Below are 11893 nucleotides of genomic sequence, written 5' to 3'. Positions count from 1 at the left end.
GGAAGCAGAGGCAGGAGACTCGCTTGAGCCCAGGAGTTGGAGGTTGCTGTGAGCTGAGCTGCCACGGCACTCTACCCAGGGGGACAGCTTGAGGCTCCTGTCTCAAAAAAAAAAAAAAAAAAAATTTCCGTTATCTTCAACAGCTATACTATGTTCTACTTATAAAAGATGTCTATCAATAGCAATATGTGGATAATTCATATTTGAAAGTTGTTCAAGGAAAAAAACTATAGTAAGCAAGCATATGTAAATAAATGATACTGAGATTCTTAAGTTTTCACAAAACTGGAAGTATTGCTTATTCTTAGTAGTAGTAGACATTTGAGTACATTATACTCCATATAATGTATTTTGAGAGAGAAAGCATTTTAGGTGACAGCTGGATTCTTGGAGCTTAGGGAGCAGCCCCATACTTGATGTACACTAAGTAACAGGCCCATGGTACATTATCCTTTCTTGGAGACCCTATTCTGCTGAGACCACTGGCTGAGCTGGGTATACTGAAATCAAACCACAACAAAAATAAAATATGACCAAGGGTATTTGTTGTTTGGTTTTTGCTTACAAAAAGCTTAAAAGTAAACTAAATTTTATCCTGGTCTTTGACACCTGATTGCAGGCCAACTCTCTCTGTTGCTTTTGGTATAGCATTAATGATACCAGACTTGTAGTCTGATCTCCACTTCAGTAAACTTTAGGCAGACTGTTGCTTTTGGTATAGCATTAATGACACCAAACTGGTAGTCTCATCTCCACCTCAGTAAACTTAAGGCACAGCAAACTCAATTTCATGTTTAAACACTCTACCTATGGTTGCATATTTGATTTGTCATATTACTGGATAGCTTTTCAAGTCTAATGTTGGCTTTGTGAAATGTTTTTAAATACTTTTTTATTCTAAAAAATTATGAGTCCTTGCAGATAGAAATAATTTTTATATGTCTTCTATTTCTTTTCTCAAAACCAGTTTCTCTTTTAGTTCTCTGCAAGATTTCATATTGGCTGGTTGCCAGAAATTGCCTTTTTGAGGGGTCCTTTTTCATTAAGAAAGAAAAGCATATCCTATAGCAAAACAAAGGGAACAAAACCAAAATGGTACTTCACACATACAAATTAAGGGAACAGGTACTTGCCCTCGTTGGCTGCCACAAGCTAGGGCATGCTACAGTAAAAAGTACTGAAGGACTAGAGCTAGATGGATGGATTTCTGAAGGATTAAAATCAATTTTTTAGAGAGCAGAATGATGGTACCGGGGGGCTGTGTGGGGAGGGGGTTGGGGAGATGTTGGTCAAAGGACAGAAAATTGCAGTCGGGTTGGAGGATTAAGTTCCTGTGATCTACTGTTTAACATGGTAACTACAGTTAACAACAATGCATGTGTTCTTAAAAATGGTGAAGAGAATGGATTTTAAGTGTTTTCTAATTCTGCTTTCTATCTCTATGTCTCTCTTTGCTGTATGGGAAGAAAAAGGGTTTTGAAAACAAGGAAGCCATGGGATTTGAATCAGTTTGGAGAGAATATAAATTCAGTTCATTTCTGACCCATTCTATATGCAGAATGTAAATAAATACCAGAGACTGTTATCTTTATGCTTAAACACTTGAAATACATATAAAACAGTTCTTAAAACTAAAACAAGTCTAAGGTTGATTAGTAAAGTGATAAAAGAACACTTTCAGAAACAGGTGGAGTTGAAGAAAGGATTTACAGCCGGGCACAGATTACGGTGGCTCACACCTGTAATCCCAGCACTGTGGGAGGCTGAAGAGGGAGACTCGCCTGAGTGAAATTGAGACCCCCAACCCAGTCCATGAAAAAAATGGAAAAACCCAACCGGGTGCCACAGCACAAGTGCCTGTAATCCCAGCGGCTTCCAGAGGCTGAGGCAGTGGGATGTGAGCTACCAAGCCACTGCACCCTGCTCAGGGGCAAAGGGTGGGACTCTGTCTCAACAAACAAACAAACAAACAAAAAGGAAAGAAATAAAAAATAAGCAACGAAATAAAATTTAAAAAAAAAAGGATTTACAATGGACACGGAAGATTCTCTGTCTATAGAGAACATTCTAAATTATCTGAGCAGGCTTACATAGTGCTTTCTTGTCATCAGTTGATTAGATTATCTCCATTGTGTTTTCCTTATGATTCTACAAAAGCTAAATCAGATGGTATACTTTGAAATAATATTAATAAAGATTGTTAGCCAAAATCAGAGGTATCTATAGTTTTTCCATTTGGGGACAGATTTATCTTCAGAGCTCTCCCTTCTCAAGTCCCTTTTCCCATTAGTTTATAGGCCCAAATGAGCCTTACCAAGGTAGGTCTGGGCACTGTCATTCTCACAAATATTTGGCAGAGAAACTCTGAAATGCTGTCTTGCTGCAGGAAGAGAGGATGGTGGTGGCATGGGGAAGTTATCCAGGTGAGTGCTAGAATACCATCAAAAGGCCCAGTTTATGATAGATATTCTCCTTTTAAATGTCTTCTGATCTGAATCTAAGAAAGGAATGAGATTATTAGCAAAACTAGTTTAATTCACTTAATCTTATTACTACAACTTCCATGTTACAGTATGTTCATTACAATGACTCAAAGAGAAATAGTTATAGATATCTTTTATTATTGATAATTCAACCCAGTAAGATTTCATATTTTATTGATGAAAGAAGACTTACTGAAGGAAGAATCAAATGTTTTGGTTCTCCTGTCCACCTGGGGCACATCATTATTTTTTTTAGTTGAGTTTGGTAGTAAGTTTTCTTTTCTTTTTTTTTTTTTTTTTGAGACAGAGCCTCAAGCTATCCCCCTGGGTAGAGTGCCATGGCATCACAGCTCATAGCAACCTCCAACTCCTGGGGTCAAGCGAGTCTCCTGCCTCAGCCTCCCAAGTAGCTGGGACCACAGGCACCCACCACAATGCCCAGCCATTTTTTGGTTGCAGCCATCATTGTTGTTTGGCGGGCCCGGGCTTCGAACCTGCCACCTTAGGTGTATGTGGCTGGCGCCTTAGCCACTTGAGCCACAGGCGCCAAGCCTGGTAGTAAGTTTTCAAAGGTGAATGAATGACTCCCTTATTGACTATAACAACTTAGACCAAAAAGTGTTGCATACACACACACATTTTCCCATTTTAAAGATGAGACTAGGCATACAAAAAGTTTTAATTGGACTATAGTTAAATAGAAAAAGTGAGAAGAGAGGATGAGGAGGGGAAGGAAAGTGGAAGCAAGAGAAGCATGACATGAAAGGGAGAAGGATAAAGAAGGAAGAATGTCTCTAGTAACACACTGAGTGCCACACTGGAAAAAAAATTTTTTTCCTGGGGCCATGGCTTTTTATTAAGAAAACAGAATAAACACTTTGACAACAAAATGATCTTTTGTGCATGAGTTATATGGAACTGATGCGACACAATAATTAATTACACTGCATGCCATGTGAGGTGTATGTGACTCACAACATACTTATTGAATTTGTGCCTCCTGAGAATTGAGTTTTTTGTTATTTCACAAGTATTTAGTTGAGTCTGGAGTAGACCTTGGGTGGTCTTGGATGACAACCTCTGAATCTTACCCTCTAAGGATGGTAACAATGTCACATTACTGAATACTTGAGGGTGGAAATATGGGCACTTACAAGCCCATCACATATCTTGATGGACTTACATTACTAGAAAAAATGATTTAATAAACTTAAAATCAATATTAAATTGTTTATTATAAATAGGTTAGAAATTAAATTTTAAAAATGATTACAGATGATGGACAAAGGGAATAAAGACAGGAGGGAAGTGGATCAGAGAAAAGCACGTACACGTTCAGACTACAAGACCTATCCTGAAAAATTCAAATTCTGTTACAAGAACAGCAGCTTGAAGTCTGGCCCTTTAAGACAAGCGGACTGTCTGGCTAGAACTTCACCCCTCCCCCATGTGACTGGTCCCCAAGGTCTTTGGGCTCCCACAGGTGGGACTACTCTCTCAGAGGCACTGAACATATGGAGTTGGAAAAATTAAGGAGAAAAGGCAAAATGTGCTGAAAACAGCACATACACTTTAATCTCAGCAAGATTAAGTCTCTTGAGGTGAGGGGAAAATGCCCCTCCCCTCCCATTTCTCAATATGACATGACAGCCCACTAACCACAAGACTCCCAGAAACTTAAAATACTCATCTTGGGGTTTGTGTGCAAAGTCTAATTGAGGTCAGCCTTGACATTCGTTCTACACCTGGACTATATTCCTGTTCCAGATTTTATTTCTGTTAGGATCAAAAATAACAGTGTAATAAAAAATAAATCAATAAAATCATGATAGTTAATTAAAAAATAGTTTGGTTAAAAAATACAAGCCCAACAAGAACCATGACATAAAGGTTCAGTGCCCTGCACCATTTAATATATGTAATAAAAACAAAGCTAGCCCAGAGCAAGGGCTGTTCCATGGTCCTCATGTTTAAAGGCTGGTGGTCCCTTGACCCAACTCTTTTTAAAGACTTTCTCTTCGTGTCTCAACTTTTCATTTTTCCCTCATCTTCTTGTCTCTGTCAGTCACTAAGAGAGAACTCATAACACAATTTGAGCCTGGTCCCCAACACATACTAAGGTATACTTTTTGTTCAGCGCTACCAGGCAAACATTTAATGTGAATTGCATAATCAGAAGTTATGGTATTCAGAGAAAACAGTCCAGCACATGTGGCACTCTTGAGCTGCCGTTCTACAGAAGGTGGAGGAGCCATGCCCATTATAGCTAAAACAATGACCAGGTTTCACAGTGCGTAGGCAGGCTGCAGAACTTCCCTCTTACCCACCAGTTCTTCCTTGGTATAGCTTTTGTGATCAGACCTGTTATCACATAAGTTTATTTTGTGTTTTTCATTCTCAGTGGGGAAATGTCTTATAGGCAAAAGGCCTATATGCCTCTGGCCAAAAAAGCTGTTTGAGAGAGAGCAGTGAAAAGACTTTGTGCAGGCATATTTGTGAGAAACTGAGGTAGAATCCCATATGGCCGGGTTGGTTGCAGACATAAAACCCCCCTGACTTAAGGTCAGCCTGGTCAGTTGTGGGCATAAAACCCCCCTGACTTAAGGCCCACATGGGAGTGGAGGCTTGCAAACACGTTTTCTGTATGTCTTAGAAATTTCTTAATTATGCCTTGCTTAAAATTGAAGTAACTGCCTCCAAACGGTGAGGCCAGTAAGGGCAGGTATTCAATCTACCTTCCCCAGAGCTTCAGGCTTCATCAGATAAGAACAAAAGAAGTAATGGCTAACAACATGTTCTCCATTAAGTTATGCTTAGGATGAATATGTTAGATAAAGTTGTATCAGTTAATCTTTAGATTACTAGGGAGGATCTGCTCACAAGATAGTCACAAGATGTTTATTCATGAGATGGACTATGGATAGTAATGAATATTAATGAAGTCATTGATGTACAATGTGCACGTGCAGAGAGATTGTAATAAATATTAATGAGGTACAGTGCGCATGTGCACAGCTAACTTATTTAAGCCAGGAGAAAAGAAATAAACTTGTACATGCCTGAGAGAGCTGTGAACCCCTTTATTTAAATATACAATTTCAATATGCAGGTTTATGCTCTGCGACACTGCTTCTCTGTGAGACCCTAATGACAACAATGTCTAGAGAAAATAAGGATAGAAATTATTGGAAAACATGGTAAATAAAGTTTGGATGTGAGTGATGAAGATATTGATATATCTGACAATGATTCAGAAAAATACTTTCCTGGTGGAGATAGTGGGAACAGTTCTGATAGCAGTTGCAGTCCACCAAGAAAAACTAGAATAAGAACATTACATGCACATCTTTCCAGTGAGGAAGATTGCTCAAAATCTATTACTGAAACAACTGAATCAGTTGTTGCTGGAATTAAGTAATGATTCTTCATTAGATGTTTCTAAAGAACCTATAGTTATTAGTGTAAGTTCTCTTAGTTTGGGTCCAGTTTCAGAAAGTAACATGAAGATTTTTTACTTTGTTGAAAGTAACCCTAGTGTTCCAACTGAAATGGCCATAAATTTCCATAAAGAAACACCTTATATTTCTTGCAAATTCTTCATAACAGATTTTATTACTGCTGGGCATGGTGGCTCATGCCTGTAATCCCAGCACTTGGGAAGCTGAGGAGGATGGATCACCTGAGCTCACAGGTTCAAGACCAACCTGAGCCAGAGCAAGACCTTATCTCTGAAAATAGCTAGGCATTGTGGCAGGTGCCAGTAGTCCCAGTTACTTGGGAGGCTGAGGCAACAGAATCACTTGAGCCCAAGAGTTTGAGGTTGCTGTGAGCTAAGACACCATGGCACTCTACCGAGGGTGACCAAGTAAGACTGTCTTAGAAAACAAACCATCAAAAAAAAATAGATCTTATTGACTATATGGTAAAGGAAACTAGTCAGAATTTATAAAAGGGTAATATCAAACCCCATTCCCAAATTAAAAAGTAGTATGACGTTACTTCTTAAGAAATAGAACAATCTGAGGGAGTATCTGTCCAATCTGTTTTAGATGTACCTGAGCAAGAAGCCAGACTATTGGGCAAAAAATATTCTGGATGACAATTCAGTGAAAAAGCCTATTGTGTACCTGCTGTGAAATGCTTCCAACTGCTGTGGCATTGTGCAATGTGGCATTTCTCTAACAATGCAGAATGTCCCTCTAGTGACCGTCTCTTCAAAATCCAACCACTTCTTGATCATCTTGAAAAGTTTCAGGTTGCTATAGTTCCAGATGAGAAAATAAATATTAAGGCAACAATTAAGGCAACAATGGTGCTGTTTTGTGGATGTTTGAGTCTACAGTACATAAAAAACAGTGCCAAAATTTTGGAATAAAACGTTTCAAACTTTGTCTAAAAGATGATTATAACTGGAATGTAAAAGTTTATTGTGGGAAGGAAGCAAGATCTGGCATGCCTGTTTTGTCCTCAGTTGTCATAAAGTTACTAGAAGGGTTACCAGATAGTGAACATGTTTATACACTGACAACTATTACACAGCATTCACCTACCTTCAGTCCTTGAGTTGCTCTACGTATTTAGCAGGCACACTAAGAAGTAACAAGAAACTGTACCCACCAGATGTAGTAAAGGCAAAGCTGGACAAGAGTGCAGAAACCACTTGAGAAAGTGACATGGAGTCATTCATGCTGAAATGGAAGGACAAGAGATATATACTGATGCTAAGTACTACACGTGGTGCTACACGTGGTGAAGACGCTAAAGAAGTTGAAACCAGAAAAGGTGTTGTAGAGAAAGCACAAATGATTGCAGATTATAATAACTGGAAAGTGTTCATTGACTTCTCAGATCTACGGAAGCCATATTCATGTTCTTTAAGACACAGGATAAAGTTCTTTGCCTAAAAGATGATTATAACTGGAATGTAAAAATTGATTGTGGGAAGGAAGCAAGATCTGGCATGTCTGTTTTGTCAGGTTCAGAAAATTAGCAATAGAGCTAATAGGATCAGCTTTGGTAAACTCGCATGTTCTCTACAGAGTTGTGAACAAAAAAGAGGATCACGATCATGAAATTCAAAGAACAATTTTACCTAAAACCGCTACAGACAGATGAAACACCTACTGCTGTCCCTCCCGTCGCCATCTGTGACTTGTTTTCTCATGAACATGGGCTCTGCCAGAAGAAGATGTACTGTGTGTTATGAAAAAATACAAGAAAAGATGTGACTAGGCCATGAAAAGATGTAAACAGCATAGAAATGCAGCTACTAATGCATACTTTTGTGTAGAATGCCTTTTCACAAAACATGTCAATAAAAAATATAATAACTTAAAAATTATTAAGGTAAAAGTAATATGAAAACTTGACAAACAGGTATTAGGGTAGAGTGTTTTTGTTGACTTGTCCAGCTTAAGTGTAATTTAAAGGTAAACAAATAGAAAAACAAGACTTACTGGTTTCTAACAATTTTAAATAACTTGTCAATATTATGTAATTGTACCAGTAAGAACATCAACAAGTAAGATTTTCACAAACCAACTGCTCAACAGAGTTTCCAAGGCTAAAAGACATGTGAGTTTATATACGCTTCAAGAGAGCCCAGGCTCAAAACGTCTGTGATGTAGGCACAACTCACATGGCAGTGAATGTGGTAAGATGTTCTCTAGAAACAAAGAATATTTTATTACCTCATGTCTTGCTCTGCTATTGAGAACAGAGACAAGAAGCTAATGTTCTTCAATTTTTTCGTTCCTTTGATACTGCAAAGACTTTCATGTTTCTTTTCAGTTCTGAATGTTTAAGGTAGCATGGATGGATGCAACCATAAATGAGGCTTGCCCTTGCAAATGAACTTTACAATCTAATAAAGAATGAGACTTACCATGGTAGGGATAAAAGCAAGCGTATTAACAAATAACATGTTCAGTTCAGGATGGAACTCCAAGAGGTACTTCAGACCACATTCAAAAAGATCTCACTTAACTCTAGAACTCTACCACTCCACTCAGGGGTTTCCATATGACCAGGGAGGGGGGACAAAGTCATTCAATCTTTCATTTAACTTCTGTTCTGCACACTGGACCTTAGTCCTGGGATGAGTTCTCAGGTCTTAAGAAGCTCATAGTCCAACAATACATAGATACATGTACATATATAAACAAATAATCATGACATACTATCTAATATGTTGTGCTACAAATATGTGTAAAGTGCTTTCACTACCTGCTGGAAGTAATAAAGATTTCCTAGAAATGATATATGAGTTGAGCCTAGAGGTCAGATCCTTGAATGTCTATGTCTTGAGCGCACCATTAACACTAGAGCTGACCCACTGAGGACCAATCACCCCAAGGATGAGTTACAGTGATCTAAGTCTGAGGGGTAGCCTACTGCTATTCTATTTTCAGTGTAAGACTATTTAGTGGGATGTATTCTCCATGCTAAGGAAGAAATTTGAAAACCAGATTGGGGATAACTATGCTTATCTAGGGTTATGAGGGTTAACAGGAATATTTTCCTTAAGCTAACTAGAGAAACTCTCTATAAGAAACAAAGAGATAGAATTTTGACTAATTGTGGCCTATTTTATTGAGATGTTTTAAAAATATTAGTTGTTCTCAGCCAATACTCTAACAGAAATTATTATCTCACTTTCTCCCTTATTTATGCCCCTGTTAATCCTGGAAACAAGATATGATTTTCAGATGAGACCATGCAAAATATCCACTTCCTAGGATTAAGAAATTTAAGTTATTTATGAATTCTACAGATTTTATTTTGTTTTTATTAAAATTTTTTTGAAGATATGGGGTCTGCTATGTTGCCCCGGCTGGTCTTAAACTCCTGGCCTCAAGCAATCCTCCTGCTTTAGCCTTCCAAAGTGTTTTGATTATAGGTGCAAGCCACTGTGCTCAGTTCTGGATTTCAAACACTGTCTACAGGCCACAAATGAGGTACAGACTCTAACAAAAAGTGGCACATGGTAAATCAGGCCTAATTCTATATGTTTATGATGTATGCGGAAAAGAAGTATTAACTCATTTTTCCCTTTTGGAAGTCAGGTTGATAGTTGGTATGTGAACAAGAGAAGAGAAAAAGAGTAAAGGGACTCTTGTTCTTATACTTATTTCCTCATAAGGAGGTCTCATTTTAAATTTTTATTTATGTGAAGAATGAGTGGGGCACAAAAGGTTAGGGAAGGTGACAAAAGTGTGAGCCTTAAAGTACATTAGATTTTGCTAATCATACAGTCATATTTTTTATATCACAATAAGGCTATGGGATTACTGAAAACTATTTCCATACAGCGTACAGAGTGACCATAAAGTTCATGTGCAATTTGCTACCGATATGTTGCCTTTAAATTAAACACGAAGAACAGAAACAGAAGTAGTAGGAATGTGGACAGCAAGATATATTAACCATGTAAAATGGTTTCTGAAGTGACTAAGAGCTAGTATGTCCACATAATAGCGTAGTGAGGTCTAATGACAAAGAGCAGAGATTTAAAGACAGGAGGCCTATGTTGGGATTCAGCTCCACTGACTGTTACATGCTTTGCGATGCTGGATACAGTCTGAGTCTGCTAATCTGGATAATGAGATAATTAATTTTACATAGTTGTTTAGAAGCTTAAAAGAAAGTATTCTCTAACCTATTAAATTCTATTTAGAAATTACTTGATAACATCATAAAGAGTGACATCATCCAGGGCAAATTCCATTTTTAGAATTTCTAGCCTTTTGTAGTTGCTTTGTCCTTGTATTAATGCCTCTTGACTTTCCTACCTCTAAGCAAAACACTAGAAAGACACACCATCCAGTGGGATGAGATGGTTCTGTTACTTATGTGAACTCTGTTATATATCTGGTAGAATACTGAGACTTTAGCAGGAATGTTTTTAATTAAATGTGCATTTGAATCATCTAAATTTGAATATCTAAATAAGAGGGCAGCAGATCATGCTCCTTGGGCCAAATCTGGCTGCCGCCTCTCCTTGGACAACCAGTGAGTTAAGAACGGTTTTCATGTTTTGAAAAAGGTTGAAAAAATTAAAATAATACTTAGTGACACATAAAATGATATGAAATTCAAATTTTACTTACCAGAATAGTTTTACTGGAACACAGTCATGCTTACTCCTTTATGTATTTGTCTAGGGCTGCTTTCCCTTCACAGGTAATGACAGATTTAAGAAGCTATGATAGAAAGGTATGTTGTGCTTTGCACTGTTGCTTAGGGACCTACAAATTGCAGTAACCCTGTTACATCTTGACAGTGTTTCAAGTGCCATGTGTATCATGATACTCAAACATCTTATTTCTTTATCATTTCAAAACAAGAAAAAAGTGGAGATGGGTATAAAGGTAGAAGAGTAAGAAAATATTATTCTACTCAACCTAGTTATGTTCTTTGTGTCTTTAATGAGCTGACATTCATTCATTCAACAAGGGTTTATTGAGTACTTATTTGTATATGTCAGGCACTGTTCCAGGTGTTGAGATGTAGAAGTCACTTAATTTCTCTTAGTATCAATTTCTTTAGTAACATGAGGAAAATAAATATCCACCTCATAGAACAGTTATAAGAGTTACAGCCTGCAGAAGAACACCTAACATATAATAAGATCCAAATAAATGCTTGGTTTCTGTTGTTATTAATACCACTTAGACTAAATGTAGTGTTTGTAAAATCATTTAACCTTGCCCATGTCTTATTTATGACACTGAATAACGTAGGTCTGTTGAGTGTGGATAGTATAAAAAAACGTTTACTATTCTCTAGTGTCTAAAAATCTCTGATGAGATTAGATTTGTCAAAATACTTTTATCTTTCCTGATGTTTCATTAATAAGGAGAATGGGAAATAGAGCAATTAGCAGCCACCATGTTCTAGACTGCATGTCAAATGCACTGATATTTAGTACTAAGCAGAAAGTGAATCCTCTTGGGTACCTCTAAGGTATATTTCAGGCAAATCTGCATCTTCCTCTTAATTGTCATTTCCTCAGATAAAGTCCTTATTATCTCCCATCAGGACTATCACAGTAACTTCCTATCTAGTCTCTTTGCTTCTACTCTTGCCTACCCTCCAATCCATTACCTAACATGAGCCAGAATTATATTTTAAACATAAGAATCACATTAGGTCACCTCCCACCTCCAGAAAAAAACTCTTCAGAATAAAATCCAAAGTCTTTTTTTTTTTTTTTTTTGAGACAGAGCCTCAAGCTATCCCCCTGGGTAGAATGCTGTGGCATCACAGCTCACAGCAACCTCCAACTCCTGGGCTCAAGCGAGTCTCCTGCCTCAGCCTCTCAAGTAGCTGGGACCACAGGCACCCACCACAATGCCCGGCTATGTTTTGGTTGCAGCCGTCATTGTTGTTTGGCAGGTCTGGGCTGGATT

At 37.8% G+C, this 11893-nt stretch overlaps 1 pseudogene; it reads right to left on the bottom strand.

Annotated features, from left to right (window-relative positions):
• LOC111726915 overlaps positions 1-6723 on the bottom strand; it is a 13268-nt pseudogene extending 6545 nt beyond the window's left edge.
• Between the last annotated feature and the right edge of the window lie 5170 nt (positions 6724-11893).

The sequence above is a fragment of the Otolemur garnettii genome, unplaced genomic scaffold (genome assembly GCF_000181295.1).
Source record: "Otolemur garnettii isolate 467f Iridium unplaced genomic scaffold, OtoGar3 scaffold00086, whole genome shotgun sequence".
Lineage (NCBI taxonomy): Eukaryota > Metazoa > Chordata > Mammalia > Primates > Galagidae > Otolemur > Otolemur garnettii.
Note: the sequence above shows the minus strand (reverse complement) of the source record. Positions and strands in the feature narration are given on the sequence as shown.